The sequence below is a fragment of the Aegilops tauschii genome, chromosome 3 (assembly GCF_002575655.3).
Source record: "Aegilops tauschii subsp. strangulata cultivar AL8/78 chromosome 3, Aet v6.0, whole genome shotgun sequence".
NCBI lineage: Eukaryota > Viridiplantae > Streptophyta > Magnoliopsida > Poales > Poaceae > Aegilops > Aegilops tauschii.
In genome coordinates, this window is record NC_053037.3 from 33,922,428 (window position 1) to 33,946,725 (window position 24,298).

Sequence of the window (24,298 nt, forward strand, 5' to 3'; positions counted from 1 at the left end):
AATGATAGTCGTCGTGCACACAACTGACGACAATCGACGCTACGTTAACCCTAGATAGAAGAAACCCACATTAGTCGGTGTGATCACTTCGTATCATGAGGAGCAGCACTACCAAAACAAGATCCGCGATCGCCTGCGCCGCCGGTAGCTAGGTTATCCGCCCCGCTTGGTTAACCACTACCATGAAGATGGTGGCAGTTTGTTCGATGCTATCGCGAGCGAGACAAATGGGAGGGACGCGAGATGCGGTACCTACGAGCACTGAAGGTTCAAGACGGTGACGTGCGCTATCCGACGAGATCGCCGCCGCCGATATTCGTAAAGAACCGCAACTAGGGTACTGTGTGAATGATGGAGCCGGCTTCGGCAGGTCGTACCTGGTCGTGCGGTCGTGCGATGTTTTTTTCTGGGGGAGGGTATTGTACCTATACGGTATGGGTTATACTGGTTATACAGGGCTTGGATATGGGCTACGGCAGGCCAGAGAAAAAAACCTGGTCAGGGACAAGGATAGCCCTGGGAAATTAAGTTAGGGGGAGCACCGATCCTAGTCCATTCCAACGCTTCACCTCGAACTGGCCCAGATGTTGTACAAAAAGAAATTTTTTTCCAACTCGAGTGAAACCTTGAGAGGAGCAATCTGAAAATTCTAATTAAGAGCATCTACAACCGGACCCCCCTAAACGCCCGGGTGGGCTGCCCAGTCACTGTCCGGACGCAAAAACCGCACCCAACAGGACCTCGCAAATCCGACTAAAACACCCGACTGGGTGGCTTTCCCATACCCGGTTCTTATGTCGGCCGATATGCAGACTCCAGGACACGGGCGACATGTAGGACAGACATCAAGGGCCCACTTGGGGACACGGACAGACCGTTGGTCCGACGGGTGCCTCTTCCGCTCCGCGCTGTGTGGCGCCGCTTCGCGTGCCGCCCGAGGGAGCAAGTCTGGCTATTTAATCCGGACGGCGACGGCCCAACCCTAGCCCATCCCCATTCCTTCGCTCTCCCTCCCACCCGCGCCAACAACTTCCAACCGCTCATTGTAGCCGCTAGCCATGGCCTGACAGAGGATCACCACCTACGCCATGTTGACGCCGGAACACGGGTTGCAGCTCGAGGAGGAGATCCGGGCAAGGTGCGCCGCTTGTGTCATTGTCGGCTTGCCTCCGGATTTACCGGAGCCGAAGCAGGAGGAGGAGGGGGAGGAGCAGCAGCAAGTGGAGCAGCCCCCAGCCCATGAAGGGGGTGATCCGGAGGAGGACGACATGGCAGAGCCAAAGGAGGAGGTGGAGGCGGCTGCAGGCTTCGCCATGGAGGATGCCATGCGAAGTTCAAGGTCTCCCAAGCGGAGGAGATGGCGGAGCAGACCGCCATCCTGGAGTTCATCCAAGATGGGTCTGCGGTGGTGGCCAACGGGCGCTTCATCCGGTAGCAACGGACGGAGATTGGCGAAATATTCGCCTCTAGTGACTCAGACGGCGAGCCGGAGTTCCCGCAGTTGCCCATCTACTCGGAGTCGGGCACTGAGATCGTCGATATCTCTGACGATGAGTAGATAGGATACGTACGCAGTACATATGTTTTTTATTCTGCATGACTGTATGGATTTGAGGTACATGAATGCAGGAACGATTTTTATTGTGTGACCGGTCAGTGCCTGTGGACGCGGCTGGACGCGTCCGTGGGGCGTATAGGTGCCCAAATTAGATGACCAGGGTTGTAGATACTCAAGCAACTATGACCAAAAGCAAACTACGCGCGCAACAATGAAACAAATTATGCCGCATTCGTCTAGTGTTGTTCATTTAGCTCCATATACATAGAGGATACTTCATGGCAATTAACAATGAAACAAATGCCCTAAACAAACAGAGAAAATTAATAGGGCCATATAATTCAAGACGCAAGACAATAAAGTAGCACAATTAAGAAACAAATTTGTAGTACAATACTACAATACGTTCTAAAACGAGCACAGTCAATGGCTTATATAGCTACAAAGTCTAGTAGGATCAGAATATTCCAACATACTAATTATGAAGCCTAGGACTATGTCGTGCGCACGACAACTTTTATTAAGACCATTTCCTACAACTTCTCATGGTTCTTCCTTGACAACTTTCCATCCATTGTTCGTGTCCTGCCACCAAAGAATATATTAGATCTGAAGGAGAGGAGAAAAAGTGATGTCGTATTGAAATAAAAAGATGAGAAATGCATATCCGTGTGTACATGCACATGCAGTTGGCGCCTGTCCAAAGTAATTGTTGCGCGCGCACTAATTAGATTTCAGCGTACATTCATAAACTTGCGCGTTTTCAGTTTTGAGATAGCTTACTACATGTGTCATGGGGTAAACTTGCGTATATTTTAATTATATACTTTCATGTATGAAACACATTGAATGCAGGAACGCCTGGTCTTATATTAGGACTCCTATCAATTGACACATGATGGTTTTTCATTTCAGAAAGGGCACTAAATTTACCTCCTTGACGAGAACCACCCTCGTGCTATGCCTGCTGCAGTGCGACAAGCCTAACCATCCCAGCGATTGGCATGTCCATCTAACAAATGTATGAAATGGAAATGTTATAACTCAGTCAAACCAAAAGGCGGTATTATATACTCCATGAAAAAATCGAGGTTTTACATTGACTCCACCAAGGCGCTGTCCTAAGAACTCCTTTATAGTTCTGACCGGAACAGCGTATACAGACGCACGTGAAGCTCCGCCAAGCACCCCAACTACCTCGTTTACATTTGCCAAAATAATAGGTGAACCTGATGCCGCTTCCTTAGATGAACAACTACAGTGAAGGTGTGGTTCATCTGGTTCATTGCTGCAATAATAAACATTCTAATTAGCCCACAACGCTGATAAAATAGGGACAAAAGGAATATAGCTAGTGTTGGAAGATTGTATTACGTTATGTCACCAGAAAAGGTCCCTGGTTCTAGAATAGGATTGGATGAAGCACCCAATGAGATAAAAGAGAGTGCGACAACATTCCATCCAGAAGCATACGGTGAGTCAAAGAACCTCAAAGAAGTCATTGGTTCCACCACCTCTTCAGCCCACAGCAAAGCAAGATCCCGGTGCTCATCGGTATACAATACTCTTGCATTGTATGGGGCGACACTGTTGGAGAAATAAGCATACATGGTTCCACCATCTTCAACTATCTTAACGACATGTTGACATGACACTATGAGACACCTCGTTTTACTGTGATAGACAATAAAGCCATTGCCACGAAAATCATTTCCAGCAACAGAATGCAGACGCACCACGGAGAACTCATGTTCTCTAAACACCTGCTCACGCCAGCGAGCTTCATCCACGACATCAGACATGTTTAGGTGTCAACCTGTACAAAAAAAATACATTCCGGTGAACAATTCATACATATTAAAGTTAAACACGCATGATGTATGTGTGAATCGGCTTGCCGATGGCACGACATGTGCACTACTCCAGCTACCTAGGTAGGTGGTGGTATACTGACATGCAACTTGGCAAGGGCACGAAAACGGGTGACTTGCAAGAGCACAAAAGCCAGCGACTTGGCAAGACCGCAAGATCGCACTGCTGTGCATATTGCTGGACCCATGCGTGTGGAGCTAGCTCCTGGTTGGAGCGGTGCCATGGTAAACCATGGTTTGCACTACAACGACTCTATCTAGGCTGTAGCACCTGGTGCTAGCTAGGTGGTGTACTGACATCGCAAAGCCGGCGACTTGGCAAGAGCACGGTGCTTCGCATATTGCTCCATACATGTGTGTGGGCTAGATCTGAAGTGCGGGCAGAGCAGGGTTGGGGAAGGGGGGAGGAGAGCACGCGCAGGGCCGCTCACCGGGCGTTCTCTATCAGTGGTGCCATGGTCGTCCATGGTTCTAGATCCTGGTCGATCGATTTGCTACTTCCTGACTACTGACTAAGCACATCGATTAGGACTTCCTGACTACTGACTAAGCACACATCGATTAGGCGTACACGGCCAGGGACTTACCAGGACAGAATTGTCGGAGGCGCACGCGGTGCCGGCGGCCGGACGGAAATCTCGTGGCGCAGAGCCGGCTGGACTGGAGAGATGTGGGGGGGACGGAGCTTAGCACTACCTAAAACAGAGGAATGGTGCATTATTGGCCGGCCAGATTCGCTCAGCGGTGTGGTACCGGGGCGGCAAGGACGAGCAGGTGGAGAGAAGCTGAATAAGGGCGGGCGGGGTACTGCACCGGCTAAAGCCCTCTCCATCCTTTGCCGCTTCGGGAAGACGAGTTATGACAAGAGGCCCCCTCCTTTGACCACCAATGATTGAGATTTTTCACCTAAATGCAATTTCAGAGCAACTCCAACACAGCGATCCAAACAGGCGCTTGTTTTATCCAATTTTTTGTCCGTTTGGGTCTACGAGTGGTGCCATTATCTGCTTTTTAGTTTAGGTCTGCCCATCGTTCAACGGATGGCCGACGCATTTTTCCGCGTCCAAAAAGCAAATTCAAAAATATGTAGTCAAAATAAACATAATAAATGGCCGGTCAACCGCCGGCCAAAATCCCCTTAAGCATTAAATAGAACTTAAATAAACTAAAAACGTGCCCGCCCGCTGCTTTAGGCTTTGTCGTCGTCCTTGCCGTTGTCATCGCCGGTGAGGTCGATGAAGGTCAGCGGCGGCCCACCCACGGGAATGCGCTCTCCCACGCCGTCAGCGTCGTCTCCTCCGGCGGCGGCATTCTATGCAGCGGGCACCCTCCTCCTCCTCCTGCTTGCGCTCGATCTGCTTCTAGCGCTCGCCGGCGTCCCGCTCCTCCGCCAGCCAGTGCTGCCTCCAACGCTCGAGTAGGTCACCTCCTGCTCCGGTGGCGTGTCCATGTAGACGGTAGGCACGCTCACCCACTCGCGCACATTGCCGATCCACCCGTACCTCTCCTCGGGGCCTGTGAGCGTCGTGGCGCGCGCGGGGGCGTGGGCGTGCGCGTGTGCTCTGGGTCGGCCTTGGACATGAGGACAGGCGGCCGCCGTGGCAGGGGGGTAGAGCAGGGCGTGGACGGAGTCCCCAGCCGCCGACAACATGAGGGCCTCCTCCATGCCCTCCCAGTGCGCGTCCTGGTCGCGCCTACTCGCCTCCATGGCGCGTTGTGTGGCCGCCTCCAGAGCAGCCTGGTAGGCCACCTCCTCCTCTTCCTCCTCCGGCTTAACCTCTGGGGGCAGCGACACGTAGCCGGGGTTGAGCTGCACGTCGTCGCGGTGAGCGACATCGTGCTTTATCGTGAACCAGGCCTCCCAGTTGGGGAGGGTCCGACGTGTAGGCTCGGAGACGCCGCTGCTCCGGCGTAAGGAGGGCGCGACGCTGGCCACCTCCTCTGCGTGCGACCGCAGCACCGCCGGCACGGGGATGCGGTGTAGATCCAAATGCCAGCCTGGGGTAGGTTGGCATCTGGATACGGCAGCCGCTGGTGGTACTGCTAGTGCCAGCACGCCTGGTGCACCGGATGTACAACCTCTCCCGTGGACCGCCGGCGCCGGCAGCGCAGGTGAAAGAACATGCGGTGCCCCCATGTTTGGTTTTGGTAATTGATGACAATCTCTATGGACTAATGGTTGCCTTGAGTTATACTTGAAGGTTTTGTCCATAGGCTTTTCTTGGAGTACATGTGCTGGTTTCAAGGAGAGTTTGTGTCGACCAAGGTGCTAGTCAAGGAATTACCTAAAGATTAGTCTTGTGAGAGGTTGATCAAGACTAAGTCAAAGAGTGAATCAAGTTGATCAATACACAAAGCGTAGAAGATGTACCGAGAGGGATCAAGTGATCCCAGTATGATAAGCATTGTCAATTACGCTTTGTGTACTAACCCATGGTCTTTGTGAGAGTTCTTTGTGGGGTTAGGTTGCGGTGTGCAAGTTCAAGTGATGCATCACGAAGAGATCAAATGCTTGAAGCTTGCCATCCATTGTGGTGACAATGGACTTGTGAAGATGTGCCGAAAAGTGGCTCACCCATAGTGGAGTATGGGGGAGCAATCAACTAGTCTTCATCGAGCCAACGCAATCAAGAAAGGTGGTCCAACTTGAGAGAGTCAAGATCGTCATCATCTAGCTCAAGTGGACCATGTGCAAGGCAAAGGTTTGCCCTTGATAGGTTTTCTATTTTACCGGTCTCATGATGGTAGTTGGGAGACCGGGTTATAGGATCGATTGCCGTACTATCAATGGGGGCTCTCGATGAGTAGCTTGATCGTATTGTTCGTAGAGAGCTCAAACCATTGCATCCTTGCATCATCTTTCTTGGTTCTTGTTTGCTTCTCTTTGTGAGTTTTGGAGCTTTTGGTCATCTTGATGACAAGCTCGAGTTCATCGAAAACGGAGTTCACTTGCCTCTTCTATGATGTTTTCGATGTTGAAGGTTTTGCCGATTCTTCTCTGTTGGAGGTTTCTCTCCTCTTTTTGTTAGGCATACCTCCTTTTTGTTAGGCTTCTCTGTTGTTGCTGTTTTGATGCTACTCGTTGTCTTGTATCCAACAAGCTTGAGTTTGCTCAATTCGGAGCTCATTTGCAGAAGTTATGGCGGTTCTGGTTTTATTGGATCCGTCTGTTGTCCTTAGCTGCGTTTCGTAGGCATCCTCCGTCTTTTCGTGTCTTTGCAGAATGTCGTGGTTGCTGAACTGGGGGTTGCAGTAGTACTGCTCCATGAAGCGGTAGTACCGCAGGCCCTTGCGGTAGTACCGGCCTCTGGCGCGGTAGTACCGCAAGTGCACACGGTAGTACCGCTTCCTTGGAGCGGTAGTACCGTCGCCTCAGGCCAGGCGCTGCTGCTATTGTGGTAGTAGGGGTGAATGTAAGTTTTTACATCCGCGCCCCACGCGGTAGTACCGCGCCAAGTGCGCGGTGGTACCGTGCGCTCTGGCCTGGCTCAGCTGCTTGCGCGGCAGTAGGAGCGGATGTAATTTTTTACATCCGCGCCCCCGTACGGTAGTACCGCTCCTGGCTTATGGTACTACCGTGTCGGAATTTTGCACAGATCCCAACTCAGCGGAAGTTGCCATGTATGTAATTTTTTATGTCCGTGCCTTCCCATATTCTAGACTATCCCTGCCTTGCGGTAGTACCGCAAGGGGGAGCGGTAGTACCGCGCCAGCGGTTCTACCGCCCTCTGCTTCTTTGCATCTGGGTTGTTCTAGTTTCTGCTGCACGGGCGGTAGTACCGCAGGGGCCCTGCGCTAGTTCCGTGTGCTCCTGCAGTAGTACCGCGTCCCCGGCGCGGTAGTACCGTGCTACGCAGGCAGAGTTGGTGGATAACGGTTGGATTTGTTCTTCCACTATAAAAGGGGGTCTTCTTCCCCATCGAACCTTATCCTTTGAGCTCGTGTTCTTCCCCCATTGTTGACCTTCTTCGAGCTTGCTATCTCTCAATCCCTCCATGGATTTTTGCTAGTTTTTGAGGGAAAAGAGAGGGGAGATCTAGATCTACATTCCCACCAATCACTTTCTCCTCTATGTGAGGGGAACCCCTTGAATCTAGATCTTGGAGTTCTTGGTGTTCTCCCTCTTGTTCTTCCTCTCACTTTCCTCCCTAGCATTAGTTGCTTTGGTGGGATTTGGGAGAGAAGGGCTTGGGCACTCCGTGTGCCCTTGTCATTGCATTTGGTGCATCGGTTTGAGTTCTCCGCAGTGATACGTGGAAGTTACAAGTTGAGAAGCTTATTACTCTTGGGTGCTTGGTACCCTTGAGCTTGTTCCTCTTTTGGGTGCTTGGGCGCCCTAGATGGTTGAGGTCACCTCGGAGCCATATTCCATTGTGGTGAAGCTTCGTGGTGTCGTTGGGAGCCTCCAATTAGATTGTGGAGATAGCCCCAACCTTAATGGTGTTCGGAGCTCAATCATTGTGGTGTAAAGCTCCGGACAAGCGTCGGGGTCTCCAATTAGGTTGTGGAGATCACCCCGAGCAATTTCACGGGTACCGGTGACCGCCCCCAAGGGTTGCCATTTGTACGGGTTCGGTGACCGCTCTCAAGGGTCCTTAGTGGAATCACGGCATCTTGCATTGTGCGAGGGCGTGAGGAGATTACGGTGGCCCTAGTGGCTTGTGCCTCCACACCGCTCCAAACGGAGATTAGCATCCGCAAGGGTGTGAACTTCGGGATACATCGTCGTCTCCGCGTGCCTCGGTTATCTCTTACCCGAGCCCTTTTACTTATGCATTTTACTTTGTGATAGCCATAGTGTTCCATGTTATATATCTTGCTATCACATAGTTGTTTATCTTACTTAGCATAAGTTGTTGGTGCACATAGGTGAGCCTAGTTGTTTTGGGTTTTGTGCTTGTCAAATTAACCGTTAGGTTTATTCCGTATTTGTTCAAGCCTAAACTGTAATTATTTTAAAGCGCCTATTCACCCCCCTCTAGGCGACATCCACGATCTTTCAGCAGGAGGCGCGTGGGAAGAGCTGGCGTTGAGGGTGAACTTCCCCTTGCCCTTTCCAAAGAAACCCGTGGCTAGGGTGGGTAGGGTTTTGGTGTCGCCGACGAGGGAGCGAGCTTGGCCAGATGTGGACGGGGAGAGGAACTGGATGAGGCCAGACCCCCCCCCCCCCCGACACACACGCTTACATAAAAAAGGACGATGACCCGGACACTTGCACACGCTGCCACGCTGGTCCAAGTTAGATGGCCGCATTGACTACGGCCGACGCTGAAGGTTGGGTGGCTGACAAGTGGGGCCGTCGCGGACACCGAGCAGACCGCGACGCGTCTCTCGTGTCCGCGTGGACGTAAATCGGGTGCAAATTTGGGTCTAAAATGCGTCCAGACGAACAGCAAGCGGACACCTTTTAAGTTTGGGTCGGCGCGTTGCATTTGGGTCACGGCTGCGTTGGGTTGCTCTCAATTTAGTGAGAGGCATAACTTTTCACCCCGTTTCATTTTAGAAAAATATATGCTACTCCTACTTTCTTACTAAATTAAAATTTCATTTTTCCAAATTGACTGAGACTTGAAAAATCTCCATGGGCTTAGGATTAATAAAACCACTATTACTACAACCGGGCCAAAAAGGGAATAAGCTCAAAATAATTAATACTACCTCTCTAACTTAATGTAATATGTTTTTTTTTGGCTCCATCAGGAAGTAGCATCAAAGGAAACTAGTTTTATGTTTTTTTTTTAATTTTTTTGTTTCTTGTGAGAGTGTCAAAGTAAAATGGTTTTTGTTTCTTCCGTTTTCTAATTTTTCTAGATTTTTGTCCGACTAGGTTTATTGGTTGGTCCACAAGCTCTACAAAAGTGAAGCACGAGTTAGTATAGTTTTGAAGCGCAGATTTCACTCAAAAAAATCGTCGAAACTTATCAATATGAGATATAGTTTTAAAAATCTTGACGCGAGAATTACGATTGTGAAACGGTTCATTATTTGGACACACGGTTCGAGCAACAAATCGAATCTACCAAAAAACACAGAAGTAAACAAGATCAGCTCTCCTCGTGTGGGAAGAAATCCCATAAAGACTCTCTAATTGCGACAAGTGCCAATGCCATAAGTATTGCTTGCTAAACATGAGATGTATTCTGGGCCAAACCATTGGCGATACCTAAGCGAGCACGATAAACGTTCCAACGAACAGCTTCCAAAACCTTCCGCCTGTGTTAGGAAAGTTTCAGAAGGTTATTCATTTTGTTCTGTTTTCTTCTCTGGGGTTTCCTTTTCATTTTTTATTTTCTTTTTCTAACTTATAATTACATGAACAATTTCAGATTCAGAAATAAATTCTTAAAATTGTGAACCTATTTAAAATCGTAAATTTTATACAAATTTGTCAACATTTTCTATATCAGCACACACCTGTTGAATTCTTAATTTTTTTACAATTTCATGAACACTTCTTTGAAATCACCAAACATTTTTTTTATATTCACTGACATTTTTTATATGCCTGAATAGTTTTTCAATTTCTTGAACACTATTCAAAATCATAAACATTTTGGAAATCTGGGAACCATTTGTCAAAATCATGAACATTTTCAAATATGTGAATTTGTTAGAATTTGTACAATTTTTAAAAATTGACAAAACTTTCTTGAATTCATGTAATTCTAATGTTCATGAAAAATGTTTTTCCAGTTCATGATTTCAAAAAAAAGTGCGTGGCATTTTTTAAATTCATGAACTTTTTCTTACTTCAAGAAATTTTCCATACTCGCAAACCATTTTTCAAATTGATTAATATTTTTGAAATTCGCAGTTTTTCTTTCAATTCTTTGAACGGTTTTTTAATGGGTGAACATTTTTTCAATTCCTGAACGTTTTTTGAATTTAGTATTTTTTTTTCATATTTGCAAACATGTTTTGATTTTTACTTTAAAAAAAACTCATGTACATTTAAATTCAAGGACATTTTCAAATTCATGGACTTTTATGATTTCGCCAACATTGTTTGATATTATGAACAGTTTTTCGAAATTCTAGTTTTTTTTAGTGCAATGCATAGAAAAACAGAAGGGAAAACCCCCACGAATCTTACATAGCCTACGCTACGGAAGCGATCCAAATAAATGGGCTGACCCACCGTGAGCGATGGCTGGGATACACATCGCTATAAGCCATAAATTTCACCGCCCGCTACCCTGCCCTGCACTAGGAGAAGAGCGCGAGAACTGTATTGGTTTTTCTTTAACAGAAAACTATAGCTTGCTTATAGCGAGAATAGCTCCTGTCTTACTGAAGGTTTTTCCTCCTCTCTGCTGTTCCGGGCCAGCCTGTTTGCTGTTTTTTTTTGTTCGCTCTTTTTTTTAGTAACTTTATTCATACTCATAATAATTATAGGTACACTGATTTAGATCTAAAATCCAAGAAACTACAAAGTAACTTCTATGACTAAGAATTACAATGAAATCTCTTGAAAGCACCTTCTTCACGGCGTCAATCTCTGCTCGAAAAAATACTCCAAAGACTTCGGTAAAGATGTTGCAATTGGACTGAAGCAACGATGTTTTCATTCTTTCACCCGCATGAACATTACCAATAATGATTTTTGAAAGCGCTTTGAGTCGCCCATCCAAAGAGATGGGGAGCCTTGATCGATGAACGTACTTGGGCCGGGATGATCCACGAGAAGTGCAGGCCGTCGAATTACTATATCTCATTAGATTTGAATAATCGGATCCGCGAGGACACAAAACTCTCTAACCTCATGGCACCGCCAAAATAATGAGAGGAAATTTATTCTCACAAAACTATGATGATTACTAGACGATGGTGAAGAACATAGAGGTCTTGAAGATCCGAGCCCTCCCCCCCCCCCCCCCCCCACCTCTCAACGCCAAGATGGTAGCCGGAGGCGAGGGGACCTAAATTTCTCAGATAACGGCGGCCGCACGAGAAACCCTAGAGATGCGTCCGTCCAAATTTTGTCTTTTTTTTCATTTTTCCTTCAGTTTTCTTCGTTTCTCAAGGATTTCTTTTTTTTTTCATTGGTTTTCTCTTTTTTCCTCAGTTTTCATAGGTATTCTTTGTTTCCTTCATTTTTTCTGACGAATTATTTGGTTCATTTTTTCCTTTTTTCTTTTCACTGAATTTTTTTCCTTCAATTCTTTCTTCAATGGTTCTTTTTGCACTTGTTTTTTGCTACTATTTTTTCCTTTTTATTTAGTTAATTGGTTTTCATTTTTTTCTTTGTTTCTTTTGGTTTTAATATATGTAAACACCTGCTTCCAATACACGTTTAACATTTTTAAAATACAAGTTTAAGACCTTAAAATACATGGTCAACATGTTTTATACATATTTTTTCATATTTTTCAAATGCTTGATTAATACTTTTATAATACAAGATTAACATTTTATGAATACATGGTCAACATTTTCTGTATATGAATTTTAACATTTGTAAATTCTTGATTAAAACTTTTTGTATACAAGGCTAACATTTTTCCAATACATGGCCAAAAAATTAATATACAAATTTAACATTTTTCAAATACTTGTTTAACATTATTTCAATGCTTGATTACAATTTTGTATATACATGATCAAATTTTTTCACATACATTGTCTATTTTTTGTATCAAATTTTGTATACATGTGATAATTTTGTTTATACACAATTAACATTTTTCAACTACTTGGTTAACATTTTTATTATACATAGTCAACATTTTTTTATACACATTAAAAAAATTATATAGTCGATTAGCTTTTCTTAAATACATGATTAACATCTATGAATACATTATCATCATTTTTTCTATACACATTTTAGCATTTTCAAATGCTTGATTAGTATTTTTCAAATACAAGTAGATATTTTAAATACATAGTCAAAAAAATTCTATATACATTTACCATTTTTCAAAAGATTGATTAACAATTTTCAAATATTTTTTTAGTATCTATTTTAAAACTTGATTAATATTTTTTAAGTACATGATCAACTTTTTTTGACACATATTGTATATTTATTTATACATTTTTTGTGTACATGAGGTACATTTTTTATACACATTTAACATTTTGCAAGTGCTTGATAACATTGTTCTCAAATGTCTTTAATTAAAGTGTTTTTGTAATATATTTATTTAGAATATTTGAAAGTATAAACGAAAGTAAAAAAAGAAAAAAGTGTAAACAAAAAACAAGAAAACGAGGCTGTGGCCTCCTGCGCGCCTGGCCTACCCCATTTAAGTAGAAGCCTGACGAGAGGATGCTAGATCTTCTTGTAAGGAAGACATACAGCTGCCCAACGAAGAGTGCTATCAGTAAAACGCGCACATGCGCAGCCCTCGCTATGTGTTACCTAGGCCGGGCCATACTCTCTCTCCTTCACTTGTTTTGGGAAGCTTCTTGTATTTTCACTCCGGTTTTTAGGTCTGGTTTTTTCTGTATTATTACATTTTCGACATTTTTTTAGAATCCCAGAACATTTTTAAAGCTTGCGATTTTTTTTCACATTCATGAACATTTTCTTAATTTATGAATATTTTCTAATTTCTGAATGTATTTTTGAATTCTTGAATAGTTTTTTTATCAGTAACCTTTTGAAATCAGAAATATTATTTGAATTCACAGATATTTTTTAAAATCCTTGAATTTTTTTATTTTACCATTTTTTGAAAGTAATGGAAAAAACTAGCCGGTTTTTCTGAGGCAGCAGACTAGCAGCATGACAAGACGGGTGAAAAACCCAGCAAACAGCCGAGCTGAGCTGTGCGGGGGCAAGCGAACGAACGAAGCAGGATTACTGGGTTGCGACTGCGGCGACGCCTGTGAGCCATAGGGGCAATCCTCCCCCTCCCCCCAAAAAAACTGTCTCCCACCATGTTGTACATTTGCATTAGTTATATGGTTGGCTGCCATCTACCGTTGCACTAATAAGATGAATACTAGCAGGCAGAGGCGCGGCCAAAGAGCGCATTCAAATATTTGTTGATTTGGCGAGAAAAAAGCAATTTTATATAAACATCACATGATCAAACTTCTGTCTAGCCCTGTGTCGGGCTTACTGTATATTTGTCTCGGCACATGTCGCAGTATAAATATGAAAAGAGAGTTTGTACTTCTGTAAAAGTAGCCACTTCTTATCTAAGGTCTGAAACTACCTTAAACATCCAAAAACAAAAACAAAAAATGTGCCGGCAATTTTAAAATCCTTACAAATATACTTCCAAATAAGGGAAAGTAAGACTGCCTTGTAGCAAACAATTACTTTATGTCGCCTCATTTTACATCACAGTCTTGTTTCGTTTTCAATGAAAACAAAACCAGGGCGGTGCCCCTGAAGATCATTCTTTTTACATCATGTTCATTTGGAAGATTGAGGTGATCATTCTGAGCATTGGCACCATTGTCCATCAAGAAACACTCGTTATTTTCGTTCATATAGATTGCAATGGAAGGAATCTGGCAGGCCAATATCCAGCATGGTGAAGAAACTCACAAAGTCACAATGTCTGTCTGTTCAATCTACTTCTTCAGCACAAAGTTTCTTTGTAGCTCGTCCTACATGGAACCTCTTATCTTCAGCCCTTCAACATTGCTTTAAGATCCTTACTCTCCAACTAACTTGCAACAAGCAGATTTCTCTTTTTTGTTTCTCTCAAATGAAAGAACATATGGACTTCAAACTTTGCAGATCAAACAAACTTTATAACTTCAATATTTAAAATACAAAGGAACCTGGACTATCTAAGTTCTATAGGTCTGGACGCATTGCTAGGTTGAACTCAAGGACACATTCGATGCTTAGATTGATGGAAAATGACATCTAGATGGTCATCCCAATATTGAGCCAGAACTTCAAGGTTTCTGCATTCTTCAGTGCCCAGTGTTGAGAAAGGACAGACTAAGGAACCTGGACTATCTAAGTCCTATAGGTCTGGACGCATTGCTAGGTTGAACTCAAGGACACATTCGATGCTTAGATTGATGGCAAATGACATCTAGATGGTCATCCCAATATTGAGCCAGAACTTCAAGGTTTCTGCACAGTGTACATGCTCTTCCATGCCTCCTCCAGTTTTGATCGCAGTTGTCTAGCATCCTACTCCCTCCGTTCCTAAATATTTGTCTTTCTAGAGATTTCAACAAGTGACTACATACAGAGCAAAGTAAGTGAATCTACACTCTAAAATATGTCTATATACATCCGTATGTGGTAGTCCATTTGAAATATCTAGAAAGACAAATATTTAGGAACGGAGGGAGTAGAATACAAGTAAAGCCAAAATGATAAAAATCAACATGCTAGTATTATCCCAAAATGATATCTATATATCAAACTCAAACGCCTAAAATTGCAAGTTACAACCTTGAAAATGTGCAGCAAAATACAGGTGCACTTGGGAATGATTAGGGAAGTGGAAAAGCTTAAGAAATTGAAACCAACTTATATACTTCCCATTTTTCAAACAAAAAACTCAGGTCAATTCAAAGTGAAAAAAGAATTATAGACTGAATTATGAAAATACTTCTAAAAGGGACTATACATGCAAATAGAATTCTGTATTTCAGTTGACTTCCTGTTCAATACTTCAATAGGAACATTTCTAACAGATTCTGTTTACTGTAATTGTATGGGTTCTGCCCCCAGCAAGCTTGCAAAGCTAACATTACTACTTACCCATAAGTTCACCTTCGTCTGCCTTATGAATCTTCTCAATGATATTCACAAAGCATTGTGAGGAAATGACTATGCAGCAAATAAAAAGTAGGCAATAAACATCATACAGACTACAGAGGATATGGTGTAAATTGTCAAAAGTAAGTATATTAAATACCTTTGCCGAAAAAGTGCGGTGGCATGCCGCGCCTATAAGAGAGCCCATTTGAATCTTTGTTGTTGATATCCTATGTTAGCATTGAATATGCCTGATCTCAAATTGTTGCTCCAAATGCATAATTCACAAACTTAGTGGCTACAACGTATTTTTATTTAAAAAGCATCAACAGTATAACATGGCATGCATCATTAACTGGTATAGGTGCACACAGATCTTATGGTTGCTTCAAAGAAATGATGGTGCAATATTGAATAAAATTTACATAGAATCCGTAATGTACTATTACATGAACACTTTCTAGGAGTAATGACCAAATGGTAGAGCACGTTGGAAAACTGCCATACTTCTGGAGGTGTATAAAAATTAAAACTTCAGTTCATATATACATATATACATATGAATTGGCTAACTTAGTTGACAGCAAAAATAGTGATGTGTTATTTAGTTTCAACAAACTTGTGTCAGTTAAATCATTCGTAGCTTTGTAAACGAAACGACTTTCCATTTCTCCCTTGTCGAAGGTCATCAACTTCAGCGACACTCAACTTCGCCTTTTAGCTGATTTATTCGCATGGATAACACAGAGTTTAAGAAGAGAAATAGCTCTCGATAAAGTAAAGAGAAACAACTGAATATAGATGCATTCTTCATGTAAAGAAAACCAAATGACATTCAACAGTTACATGTTGACGCAAACTGCTCACAATAATACATCAATGAGGTTAATACAGAACTAAACCTACTAAAGCTTCCTAATGGTGCACGGACTTGAATGAAATTATAGTACCATTACAGGCAACTATATTTGGTAGGCAGATCCAGCATTTTGTGTTACCTTGAAACATAAGTGAGCTGATTTACATGAATTATTTTCCATCAGGTTTAGCGATTAAGATGACTCAGGGCTACCTGAGAATGAGCAGTTTGGCATGGCTTGCTACTGTGCATGAATAATTATTTTTGATTGAAATTTGAAATGAGTAATTATGCTTACATTGCCAGTTTGGTCGCTTTTTTCCTGATCTCAAAATGACTGAATAAATCGGAGGCTCTAGTACTATACAGCCTCGCCGACATCTACGGCTCCTAAAGAAACAGTTAAGCGTTTCCTTCTCTGAAGCGGGTGAATACAACATAAAAGACAACAGGTGATTCTTTTGTTCTAGTAATCCGGTAGGCCTAGATCAAGATCAGATCATGTCGCCTTTCCCTACCTTTAGGAGCTTCGTCTCAATGGAAGATTATCCTTGAGGGTTATCTCTTTCTGACTTGACTTGCCCAGTTTTTCTTCACCAAGTTTGAGACATACTGATCTTGTGTAGAAGGAAATCATCACTCTTCCATTAAACCAAAAAACTGAGGAGTAATTGATGTAATTGGAAGGACAAAAGGAGATAGCCTTCCAAGATTTAAATTGCCTACATTCATGCCATTTGTTTACTGACATTGAACCTATCCTTGAGCATATCCTTTGAGTCGAAGGCAGCAGGAAAATTCAGTCAAGAATAACTTGTTAGTCATTACCATCTATGTTGTTCTGTCAGACTAAACTACTCCCTCTGACCCAAAATAAATGTCTCAATCTTAGTACAACTTTGTACTGAGACGGAGGGAGTACATCACAATTTTGTCAGACTAAAGTACGTGAGAGTCACAAAAGAAGTTCTGTAGGGCAAGAATTGTGATGTTCCAATGACAACAGAATCCAAACAGGTGAAGGTCGCAACGTAAAAACAATATGAACTGGTAGAGTATCGTCTTCTCACCAATACAAAGATGAGTGTTCACCTTGCATATATTGCTGCCCACTCAAGTTTTTGTTCTCTCTGCTTAATTTCTTAAGAAAACATGGCAGAACAGAGGTAGATCAAAAAGTAAAATTGACATCAAAACGGTGCTCCAGCTAAGATGACATCTTCAAGAAAAGAATTATAAAACATAATTGAGATCAGCCCACATCCGCCGCAGTGCAGCAGGGCCGCGAGCTCGTCCACCACTGCAAGTCGAGAATCGGTGTCGTCGGCTTGCGAGGGGGTGCGCACCGGGACCTCCTATGCGCCGCTTATTGCGGCAAGGAGTCACAGTTTCGCATAGGAGACGACTCGCCTGGGCCGTCCCACTAGCTCTCCTCCGCAGAATGAAACAAAATGAAAAGAACAGTAACCAGGAATCAAACCGGCGAACTGCTGTAGATGCGCACCGCGCGCTCGCCACTGCGACACGCGAGCAACCCTAACAAATATGCAGCGCCCGCATTAAAGAACTGAACGAGTCCATAGCCACTGTAGTAACCGAGGTTTATTGCATACACATATTAAAACTTCTATTAAAATTTCAAGCGTAAAAAGGAAAAACTTTTTGAAACGCAAACATTATTTGGGAACTGAATAGAAACTAAAACCAAGTAGGAACAAAAAATTAAATACGAGAATATTTTCTAAATTATGAACTACATTTCGTAAACGCAAAACATCTTTTCCAAAACAAATAAAACAATTGAAAAGGTGATTTTTTTTTAAAACTAAATTTTCAAAAAACTCGAGCATATTTTGAATTTGTGAACTAATTTCTCAAACAGGAACATTTTTTAAATTTGTGAACAAATTTTGAAAACTGTAGCTTTTTTAGAATATGTGAACAAATTTGGAAAACAAGAACATTCTTTGAAATTCCAAATATTTTATAATTTGCGAACAAAAATTAAACATGCAAATAAATTTTGAATTTATCAATAATTTTTGAAAAATGAACATTTTTAGAATATGTGAACAAATTTTGAAAACGAAAAATATGTTTTTGAATTTGCGAAGAAATTTGCAAAATGGGAATAATTTTTGAAATTCCAGAACATTTTTGAATTTGTGAACAAAATTTGGAAACCCTAACAGTTGTTATGAAATTACCAAACATTTTTTATTTGTGAACAAAATTTAAATACGTAAACATTTTTTGAATTTGTGAACAAATGTTTGCAAATGGGAACTTTTTTGAAAACAAATACTTTTTGGTTTGTACCAAAATTTAAAAAGGTGAACATCTCTTGTTTTATTTGGCATTTTCTGAAACGAAGCGAACATTTTTTGATTTACCAAACATTTTCTGAAACGAAGCGAACAAAATGTAAAATTACTTTATAACAATTTATGAACAAAATTTGAAAAAAGGAAGAAAATTGTAAAAATGAACTAAATTTGTAAGAGGCGAACATTTTTTCTAAAAAAGAACTATTTTTTAGAAAGGGAAAAGGTGAACATTTTTTTAGATCTGTGAACAATTTGTGAGAAAGGGAACAAATACTTATAACGCGAACAATTTTTTAAATTTTTGAAGAACAAGAAACTTTTTGTATTTTGTGAACAAATTTTGAAAACGAGAACATTTTTAAATTATGAACAAAATTTGAAAAGTGGATCATTTTTTAAATTTTCGAACATTTTCCGTGAATCTCAAACAAAATCTTCAGAAATCACAGTTTATTTAGAAATTACAAGCATTTTTTCAAATTAGCATACATTTTTCAAAAATGTGAACATAATTTGAAAATAGGAACAAAATTTTGAATTCTGAACAACATTTGAAATTTGCAAACATTTTTTGAAAAAAGTAAAATAAAATTTAAAACTAAAAAAAGGAAACGAAAAGAGAACAGAAGAAAAAGGAAACAGTAAAAAAGAGAAACTAAAATCAAGAGGGAAAAAAAGGTTCCAAACTGGAACGAACGAACTGGTTGAATGGGCCGGCCCACGCTGTTGCCCTTCCCTCTGTGCGATACGGCGAGAATTTGCCGCAACGCGCGGCAAATAGGGATTTTCGTGCGCACCACCTTGGACCACATGAAGAGCACCACACACAAAAACAGGAGCACGACGGCCTGCATCATACACGCTCACTCTGGAGGCGACATGTGGGTGCGATAGCCGGACTGGCAGACGACGGTTGCGCTCGCCGCTTTCCACGCCCCCATGAGGAAGCACATCGGGTGGAACATCACCGACTTCAGGGCAAGATCAGATGAGATCCATGGCGTGATGCAGCTCGTTGTGACGGTGCTGATCAAAGATGTGCCGGAGTTGTGGGGAGAACCGGCGGCGTGACCTCCGGCGCCTTGGCGCCATCGTCATCCAATAGCCCACGTCACACTTCGTTGGTAGGGGTTTCTAGTGCCCTCCAGATACAGAGAGGATGGGTTCCTCCAAGAGAGAGATATGAAGCGCCGGGAGAGAGACATAAGAGAAGGGCGGCTGATGGGAGCGACGGATGGTCGGTGTGGGGCGGTGACGGATTGACCTCCGCCGGCGGCGGCGAGCAAGCTTGCTCTCCTTTCTCCTCATCTTTCTCTCATTCCTCTCTCTCTCTCTTCGAGAAGATAAGGAAGGAGAGGATTGGAGGCGGTCAGCGAGCCACACCTCTTAACTATTTGCATGGCCTCCAAGGCTCCAACGGCAGATATCAATGTACAGTCAAAAGAAACTTCTGGCTTAGCCAAGTAAATTGCATAAAACTACCACTTTGAGGGCTAGGTTTGCAAAAAACACTAGGATACAGTTTCTCTGTAGAAAACACCAATCTTGCGTAATGGTTTCACAAAAACCACTGATCGGCGGATCTGCTCGGTTAAGTGTGTTTATGAAAGATGGAGCCCACCAATCAGGCTGACATGGCATCAATCTCTCACACCGTTACATCGAAACGTTTTGCTGGACGCGGGACCCGCTTGTCAGGGAAACACTCCTCCCTCTCTCTCAAACCACTTGCTCTTTGTGTCATTTTGTCGAGCAGGTGGCGTGGGAGGTTCGTGGAGGCGGTCTCCAGTGATGCTGGAGCGGGCCGTGACGACGTTGAAGTATAGGGGCGCGGGTGGCAGGGGTGTGCTGCCGGAGTTCGTCGGCGTGAGCGGGGACGAGGGCATCTTCAGTGTGCCACTACACGGGGCCATGCACCTTGGCCGCCCGCCGGAGTTCGAGGTGCGGCTCCACCAGGCGCTGGAGACGTAGGTGTGCCCCTTCCAGCGGACGCTCGCTTGCGAGCCGCACCTTCGCCAGCTATGGGCAGGGGCAGAGTCCGGGCTTCGGGTGTGCGACCAGCGGGGATGCCTCTATCCGACTGGATCTGGACGAACTGGGCGGCGGCGAGGTGGTTCCAGGTGAAAAGGTGTGCGGCGGGCGGTTGGTGAGTTGCGGCGGCGGGGCCGAGACAAGCGGCGTCCTCTGCCTCGCCTTTGGTGCGGCAACGGCAACGACGGGCCTATACCTCAGCCGGGGTCAGGACGGGCGGCCGTCGAGGTCGGGCCAGCCGGTGGCTGGGGTCGGGACGGGCGACAGCGTGCCTCTACCACAGCTCGGGACGGGCAGAGTTGTAGTGAAGATAAGATGAACACTTTCTCTTCCAGTGACATGTGGACCCCATAGGGCCACACATGATGATAATACTACCAAACGTCGCCGTTACATGTCAGATGTTAAGCAGTGCCATGTCAGCCTGATTGGCGGGCCCCACCTGTCATAAACTCACCTAACAGGGCCAGATCCGCCGATCAGTGGTTTTTGTAAAACTATTACGCAAGATGTGATGTTTTCTGCAGAGAAACTGTATCCTAGTGTTTTTCGCAAACCTAGCCTTCAAGTGGTGGTTTTATGCAATTTACTCGGCTTAGCCTCTAGTCAACGATAACAGAAAAACGTGGCAATCAGCTGAACACTTACGCCCACAACTGCAAATGCATGTGAGGAGCTCCTGCTTAGCCATTGTAATTTATCTCATCTTACATATGAGAAAACTACACACTAGACGACTCATAACTAACGCACGCACGCACGCCTCACCTAATATTTGATTGGTCTGATCACCTTTACCTACAACCTACCGCCAGCCTATAATATTTGTGTCACTACTGGAAAAAGATAAGTTAGGTCTCTCGCGATGGAAAGGGGAGGAGAAGAAGGGGGCGGCGCCGGGTTGTGGTAGCTGAGGATTCCGGCCATGCTTAACAAAAGTGCACTGATCAGTTCTAAAACTTGTTAATATGTGCAAGTTTAACTCTTGGCTAATCACATGCAGCTAAGTGGAGCCCAGCTGTTGGGGATATACATAACAGATAGGTCCATGAATGGTTAAAATATCATAAAGCATGGGTCTGCACATCAGGTGGGTCCATATAAATTTCATACAGACATACTGTCCATTCGGACAAGCGACATACCATCTACTCGGATGACAGTCAAACATTTGGCCGTATGACTCACTCGGATATGCGAAAACCGCCACTAGGTTGGGCACATCTTCATCAACTTGTCCGACTTGGCCGCCCCGCGCATCGCCTCTCGGCTGGACATGTGTTCATCACCTCGGCCGCCTGTGCATCGCCGCTTCACTGGACATATCCTTATCACTTGGTCGCCCCACGCATCGCCACTCGGTTGGACATGTCCTCACCACTCGCCTGCCCCGCGCACCGTCATACAACCGTACATATGCTCATCACTTGGATGCCCCACGCGTCGCCACTCGGTTGGACACGTCCTCACCACTCGGCCGCCCTGCGCGTCACCATCGGTTGGACACGTCTTCACCACTTGGTCGCCCCGTGTGTCGCCACTCGGTTGGACACGTCCTCACCACTCGGCCGCCCTGCGCGTCACCATCGGTTGGACACGTCTTCACCACTCGGTCGCCCCGTGCATCGCCACTCGGTTGGACACGTCTTCACCACTCGGCCACCCCGTGCATCGCCATTCGGTTGGGCATGTCTTCATCAATATGCCCACTCGGCCGCCCCGCGCGTCGCCGTTCGGTTGGGCACGTGTCTTCATCAACATGACCACTTGTCCGCTCGTGCGCTATCAGACAGCTATGTCATTCTTCACGCACTGCATTCTAGTAAATAGTTACTTCCGTGTTCCGGAGTGTCCCGTCATTCACACACGGCGTTCACTGAAAGTGCAACTAATCCCCGGGTGTTGGGAATCGTTGCATGGAAAACAAAAAGAAATTCTACGCACACACAATGATCTATCCATGGAGATGCATAGCAACGAAGGGAAGAGTATATCTATGATACGTCCATTTTGCATCATGCTTTTATATCGATATTTATTGCATTATGGGCTGTTATTTCACGTTATGTCTCAATACTTATGGCTATTCTCTCTTATTTTACAAGGTTTAACATGAAGAGGGAGAATGCCGGCAGCTGGGATTCTGGGCTGGAAAAGGAGCAAATATTGGAGACCTATTCTGCACAGCTCCAAAAGTCCTGAAACTCCACGAAAGTCATTTTTGGAATTAATGATAATTATTCAGCGGAAGAAATACCTGAGGGGGGCTACCCACCATCCAGGAGGGTGGGGGCGCGCCCACCCTTACATGGCGCGCCCCCTGCCTCGTGGGCCACCTGGCAGCCCTCCGGTGCCCATCTTCTGCTATATGAAGTCTTTTACCCTGGAAAAAATCATAAGCAAGCTTTCGGGACGAAACTCCGCCGCCATGACACGGAATCTTGGCGGAACCAATCTAAGGCTCCGGCTGAGCTGTTCTGCCGGGGAAACTTCCCTCCGGGAGGGGGGAATCATCACCATCGTCATCACCAACGATCCTCTCATCGGGAGGGGGTCAATCTCCATCAACATCTTCACCAGCACCATCTCCTCTCAAACCCTAGTTCATCTCTTGTATCAAATCTTTGTATCAAAACCTCAGATTGGTACATGTGGGTTGCTAGTAGTGTTGATTACTCCTTGTAGTTGATGCTAGTTGGTTTATCCGGTGGAAGATTATTTATTCAGATCCTTAATGCATATTAATACCCCTCTGATCATGAACATGAATATGCTTTGTGAGTAGTTACGTTTGTTCCTGAGGACATGGGTGATGTCTTGCTATTAGTAGTCATGTGAATTTGGTATTCGTTCGATATTTTGATGAGATGTATGTTGTCTCTCCTCTAGTGGTATTATGTGAACGTCGAATACATGACACTTGACCATTATTTGGGCCTAGAGGAAGGCATTGGGAAGTAATAAGTAGATGATGGGTTGCTAGAGTGACAGAAGCTTAAACCCTAGTTTATGCGTTGCTTTGTAAGGGGCCGATTTGGATCCATATTTTTCATGCTATGGTTAGGTTTACCTTAATACTTCTTTTGTAGTTGCGGATGCTTGCAATAGGGGTTAATCATAAGTGGGATGCTTGTCCAAGAAAGGGCAGCACCCAAGCACCGGCCCGCCCACATATCAAATTACCAAAGTAACGAACGTGAATCATATGAGCGTGATAAAAACTTGTTTGACGATAATTCCCATGTGTCCTCGGGAGCGCTTTTCTCATTATAAGAACTTGTCCAGGCTTCTCCTTTGCTACAAAAAGGATTGGGCCACCTTGCTGCACCTTATTTACTTTCATTGCTTGTTACCCGTTACAAATTATCCTATCACAAAACTATCTGTTACCTACAATTTTTTCAGTGCTTGCAGATAATACCTTACTGAAAACCGCTTGTCATTTCCTTCTGCTCCTCGTTGGGTTCGACACTCTTACTTATCGAAAGGACTACGATAGATCCCCTATACTTGTGGGTCATCAGTCTACGTACCCTCGTAGACCGTAAGCGGAAGCGTTTCACAATGCGGTTGATGTAGTCGAACTTTCTTCGCGCTCCAACCGATCTAGTACCAAACGCACGGCACCTCCGCGTTCTGCACACGTTCAACTCGGGGACGTCCTAAGCCTTCTTGATCCTGCAAGACGGCGAGGTAGTTGATGAGTTCCGACAGCACGCCGGCGTGGTGACAGTGATGCTGATGTGATCTCCGCAGGGCTTCGCCTAAGCACTACAAAAATATGACGGGAGTAAACGGTGGACGGGGCACCGCACACGGCTAAGACAATGTTGTGTCCTTGTGTGGCGCCCCCTCCCCACATATATATAGGTGGGAGGGGGGAGGAGGCAGCCTAGGGAAGCAAGGGCGCACCCCAAGGGGCTGGCCGCCGGCCCTAGGGCTCCTGCCCTCCTGCGCCCCCTCCCTTTC

The 24,298-nt window shown here is 44.5% G+C and overlaps 1 long non-coding RNA gene across 1 annotated transcript; it reads right to left on the reverse strand.

Annotated features, from left to right (window-relative positions):
- Positions 1-1,876: 1,876 nt before the first annotated feature.
- Positions 1,877-4,194, reverse strand: LOC109776498 (uncharacterized). Its single transcript, XR_012180903.1, has 5 exons — positions 4,017-4,194; positions 2,933-3,374; positions 2,657-2,846; positions 2,492-2,570; positions 1,877-2,143 (listed from the first exon to the last, which is right to left on the reverse strand). It is a non-coding gene; the product is annotated as an uncharacterized lncRNA (long non-coding RNA).
- Between the last annotated feature and the right edge of the window lie 20,104 nt (positions 4,195-24,298).